Here is a 6,292-nt window from a genome sequence, read left to right as displayed (position 1 = left end):
TTAGATGGGTTAATACTGTCTACCTGAAGGGTTAAAACTGGGCAGATTATGAGCCAAATGACAACTACAGCTGGTACTAGAAACAAATATGTGAGGTTAAAAACAGATTGAAGAGTGTGATGTCCCCTGTCCCTCTTGGACATGGTAAATACAAGTTTGGTAAGTTCTATGAAGCTCTATTAGAGGATACGCAAAATTGCAGATGGGACAAGATGATATGGGATAGGCCAGCTCAACCTAAACATCAATTTATTGGTTAGCTAGCTATCCAACACAGATTAAAAACCAAGGACAGACAGTGCACTCAGATGAACATTGATGAATAGATATGCCTGCTATATGATGATGCTGATGAATCTCATGATCACCTTTTCTTTGCCTGCCAGTACTGTAGTAGAATTTGGCAGCATGTTAGATACTGGATTGGGTTTGGACCCAGATACATTTAGCTTGATGGAGTAATGAGCTTGTAGCAGACTGTGGTCTAGTTTTAAAAGATCTCTGGTTCGTGCTTGTATCGTAGCAGTGATGTATCAAGTATGGAGAGTCAGAAACATGGCTTTCTGGGAAAAGAAAATCATGAACATTTTTCCAACATTGTACAGCATATTAAAAAGGATGTAAAATACAGTATACTAGCTATATGTGGGAAAAACTAAATGTAGATAATAAAGCTTGGCTTGAGGGCCTTAGTGTATAGATATCTTGGTTGTATAGCTTTTTGGGCTCTTTTGCCTGCATTTTCTGCGTTCGAGATGAAGTTGTATCTTTCTTTTGGAAGTAATAAAATCTGCTTACTTACCAACAAAAAAAATAAAAATAAAAAAATAAAAAATCTGGTTTCGTCATCACCCATGAGTTACACTAAGGAACTAGCAACAGTGAAGGAAACAAAGGAAAAGGTTTGGCTCTCAAAGCTGAAGATCAAGAGGAATCAGAGGTAGATAAAGAGGAAGCTGCCATGTTGGTGAGAAGGTTCAAGAAGAAGTTCAACCGAAATAATCGAACAAGGAACTTCACGAAGAGACTTCTACGTTGAAAGCTAACTCTATATGTCACAAATGTAGATCTCAAGATCACTTTATCAGAGAGTCCACTTTGGGATATTGAGAAAGGAAAAGGGAAGGCCAAGGAACAAGGCAAGGGCAACAAAACTCCATTCTCCTAAACCGATATTAGAAAGGCCATGACAGCTTCTTAGGGAGATTCTAACAGTGAGGACGAGGAGGAATAACCTGAAGAAGAAACTGCCAATCTATGCTTGATAGCTAAAAGAGATGAAAAAGCTTACAATGATGAGCTTGCAAAAGAGGTATTCCTTGGACCTAAAAAACCTTGAACTCTCTCTGAAGAATTACTCATTGATTTGCTTTAAGAATTGGAAGAAATGATATTATTAGCTTAAAAGAATGTGAAAAAGCTCTCACAGTATGCAAGGAACATAGGACTTGGATTGAAAACCAACGTACTGATGTTCAAGGCAGATTTTTTGACCTCTTTGACAAAAATCCTCTTTTAAAAGAAATGAATAAAAAACTAAAGTATGAAAATATTATGCTAGTGCAGATTTGAATTCGTCAAGTTCCTCTTTTGAATCTTTGCCTAAATTTAAAGATTATTTAGAAAATAACACCACACAAAAAAAAAAAAAAAAAAAAAAAAAAAACCACTTTTATGATAACACCACAAAAAACTCAAAAAATTGATTTCACAACCTTGTAACGGATTTTTGGATGGAATCCGTTAATGGGGCCATAACAGACACTGTCAAATTCCTATCGATTTAAAAAAATAAATTACTAAAAAGAAAAAGAAAAATTAAAAAAAAAAAGAAAAAAACCCTAACCCAAACCCAGCCTGCCCCACCACCGGCACCACCTTCCCCAGCCGTGCCGACAACCCAACTCTAGCCGTTGGCACCCCCTGCCCCCACCAAAACTGGCAAAACCCTCTCTTCCCCTCCCCGAAAACCACCCCAACCCTGCCTAACCACTACAAATCACCACCTAAACACCGCAATTCACCACCTACCACAACAACATCAACCCCAAAAACCACCCCCCTTACCTTTCACCCTCAAAACGGCCGAAATCGACCGTGGCAGCCGTCGATTGGTCGATTTCGGCCGCCTATTTCGCGGAAATGCGTGTGGATTTTGCAGCGGTTTGGGATGGTTTTTACGGTGGTTTGAAGGGGTTGGGGTGGTTTTCGGGAAGGGGGAAGGGGGGAAGAGGTGGAGCGGCGGTTATAGGGTGGTAGTTGGGCTAGTTTCGCCGCTTTTTGTGGGGGCAGGGATATCGGCGACAATCGGCGGCTGGGGGAGGTGGTGCAGCTGGTGGGCTGGCTGGGTTAGGTTTTTTTTTTCTTTTTTTAAATTTATTTATTTAAACCACTAGACACTTGACACGTGTCTTTTAAGGGCCCCACTAACGAATTTCATCCAATAATCCGTTAAGTGGTGGTGAAATCAATTTTTGGGATTTTTTTTTTTGGTGTTAGACTAAAACTTTTTTTTTGTGGCATTATAATCCAATTTGTGACAATTTTGTGGTGTTATTTTCTAAAAAAATCCTAAATTTATTGAAGATTTCGAAAAACTTAAAAGAATCTTGACGATTTAAGAATTGAAAAGGCAAATTTGGAAAAGGAACTTGCTAAAAGAAAGGAAAGAAGCACTAGTCAGCTTGGTGTTCCTAAATGGATTGGGAATGCTCAAACCAAGAGAACTAAAGGATTAGGATATGTTAGTACAAAGAGCAAATGCAAACAGAAAAAGTATGTTGATTTTCCTGGTTACAAAGTGTGTTTCTTTTGTGGAAAAACTGGTCACTTAGTTGATACCTGTAGAAAGAAGGAAGAATCTGTTAGTAAGAACATTAGGAAAGTTTGGATTAGAAAATCTAATATTGCTTCAATGTCCAAGGAACCCAAGGAAGCCTAGGTTCCTGAAACTAACCAATAGTTTTCTTGCAGGTCTTGGTGAGGGCGAACAACACATGGTACCTCGACAACGGTTGTTCAAAGCATATGACAAGAGACGAATCCAAATTCCTCTCACTTGAGGCCTATCCAGGAGGAATTGTGACCTTTGGAGATAACAAGAAGGGAAAAGTTGTTGCAAAAGAAAAAGTAGGAAGGTTCAGTTCCCATTCAACTGAAAACGTACTTTTAGTCGAGGGATTTATGCACAATTAACTGAGCATATCACAATTTTGTGACAAGGGAAACTCTATAAGTTTTATTTTGATAAATGCAAAATCATCAATGACAAAACAGGGAGGGTTGTTCTTGAAGGAACTAGAAAAGGGAACACATATATTGTAGATCTCAATTCTGTCCCAAGGAACAACCTTACATTCCTAAGTGCCATTGATGATGATCCTTGATTATGGTATAAATGTTTTGGACATGTAAGTTTCTCACTCATGGATAAACTTTGTACAAGGAACTTGGTCATTGGGTTACCTTCAGTCAAGTTCCTTGTACAACATATATGTGAAGCACTTGTTAGAGGCAAGCAAGTCAGATCTTCATTAAAAAGCAAAAACATGGTTAGCACCACAAAGCCATTGGAACTAATTCATATGGATTTGTGTGGCCCCATGTGTGTTCAAAGTAGAAGTGGAAAGAAATATGTACTAGTTATAGTTGATGATTTTTCTAGATTTACCTAGGTGATTTTTCTGTCTAGTAAGGATGAAAACTTTAATGAATTTGTGTCTTTTGCCAAGAGAATACAAAAATCCAGTGGACATCATTATCCACATTCGATCAGATCATGGAATTGAGTTCCAAAATTCAAGCTTCGATGATTTTTGCAAAGAGAATGGCATGGATCATAACTTTTCAGCTCCAAGAACCCCTCAATAAAATGGGGTTGTTGAAAGGAAGAACAGGACTCTAGAAGATATGGCAAGGACTTTGCTCATAGCTAGTAGTCTACTAAGGTACTTCTAGGCTGAAGATACAAATACTGCTTGCTATATTATTAATTGAGTTATGATAAGACCAATAATCAATAAGACTCCTTATGAACTGGTTAAGGGCAGAAAACTCAATATTTCCTACATTAGAACTTTTGGATGCAGGTGCTTTGTGCATAACAATGGAAAAAGGAACATTGGAAAATTTGATGAAAGAAGTGATGAAGTTGTGTTCCTTGGCTATGCCTCAAATAGCAAGGCTTACAAAGTTTATAATAAAAATTCTTTGTGTGTCGAAGGAAGCATTCATGTTATTTTTTATGAATGTGTAGGAACAAGATACTAATGATTATGAAATTAGATTAATTAGAACTAGGGAAGAAGATGAAGAAATATCTAAGCAAACCAAGGAAAACAAATGGGAACCAGGACAAGATCATCAAGAAAATGTTGAAGTTCCTCATGTAGAAATGCAAGAGGAACAAGAAAACGGGGAACTTGGAAATGAGGAAGAATCAAGAGGAACTGAGTAAGAGTTACCTCAAATAGGAGTACCAGCCAGAGAATTTCAACCAAAACCGTTCAAGTATCAAGGTTCTCATCCTACTAATCTCATAATAAGTGATAGTAGTAGAGGAACTCAAACCAGATCGCAAATGAGGAACTTCTGTGCATTTTAAGCCTTCTTATCCATAATTGAGCCAAGGAATCATGAAGAGGCTCTAAAAGATGCTGGCTGGATAATTGCTATACAAGATGAAATCAATGAAGTCGAGAGGAACAAAGTCTGGCATCTTGAGGAAAAACCCATGAACAAAAATATGATAAGGATCAGTGGGTATTCAAAAACAAGCTGGATGAATATGGAATAATTGTGAGAAACAAGGCCAGACTTATAGTGAAAGGCTACAATCAACAAGAAGGTATTGATTTCGAAAAAACCTTTGCTCCTGTTGCTAAATTTGAAGAATGCTAATTGTTTTTTCTTCCTTTATGGGTTTTAAACTATATCAAATGGATGTAAAATGTGCTTTCCTAAATGGTTTTCTTGAAGAGCATGTTTTTATGGAACAACCTCCTGGTTTTAAAAATTACCAATTTCCTAATCATGTCTTTAAGCTTGATAAAGCTATATATGGGCTGAAATAAGCACCAAGAGCTTGGTACGAAATATAATCTTGATCAAGAAAAAACAAATCATACTCCTATGGGTACTAGCAAAAGATCAGATGAAGATCCACAAGGAACTAGTGTGGATCAAATAAACTATAGAGGTATGATTGGATCTCTTCTCTATCTACTGCTAGTAAATAAACCAAATATTGCATTTAGTGTTGGCTTATGTGCAAGGTTTCAATCTAACCCTAAGGAATCACACCTCGCTGTAGTTAAGAGGATCCTTAGATACCTCAAAGGAACTGACAATCTTTGTCTCTTCTATCCTAGAAGTGAAACTTTTGATTTAAAAGGTTTTGCAAATGCTTACTATGTAGGAGACTTGGTGAATAGAAAAAGTACTTCTAGAATGATCCAATTCCTCGAGCCCTACCTCGTTTCTTGGGGATCCAAAAAACAAAATACAATGGCCTTATCAACTGTTGAGGCTGAATATGTGGTTGCCGCAGCCTGTTGCTCACAAGTACTTTGGATCAAGCAACAACTAAGAGATTATGGTATGAAGTATGATTGCATTCCTATTCATTGTGATAATACTAGTGTCGTATGCATTTCAAAAGATCCAGTTCATCATTCTCGTGTGAAGCATATTCACATAAGACATCACATCCTTAAGGATAATGTGGAAAAAGGCTTGATTAAATTAGATTTTTGTGATACTGAAAATCAGATTGCTGACATTCTTACTAAGCCTTTAAGCAGGGATAAATTTAAAAAGATGCGCATGGAACATGGTATGATACAATTGAGTTGAGAAGACCTCATGTTACCTCCAAGGTATAAGTCAATCTTTTATGCTTATTATGTGTCTTGCACAACTTGATTATGTGAAAACATAGTCCTAAGAAAATTAGAATGTATGGCATTGCATATGGGATTGTGGTTGTACGTAAAGAAACCAATTGCATTAAGCGTGTTAGTATTGCATTCAAGATATGTTGGTTTGTTCCAAGTTCCTCCGTATATATATCCTAAAAGATTTGTTCTTATTTTATCAAATTGATTAGCTAAGCAGTTAAAATTTCATCTTCAAAAATCTTTTAAATTATATCTTATGTATATACAATTTCTAGATATTTCTCAAAAATCAATTTTAAATTTTGAATTGCAAAAATTATCTCTTGGATTAAATACCCTTGACCCTTCAACATCACATCATATTAAATTGGATGATTTTAATCTAGACCAAGGAA

This window comes from Chenopodium quinoa, unplaced genomic scaffold (genome assembly GCF_001683475.1).
Source record: "Chenopodium quinoa cultivar QQ74 unplaced genomic scaffold, ASM168347v1, whole genome shotgun sequence".
NCBI lineage: Eukaryota > Viridiplantae > Streptophyta > Magnoliopsida > Caryophyllales > Amaranthaceae > Chenopodium > Chenopodium quinoa.
This window is presented reverse-complemented; position numbering follows the sequence as displayed.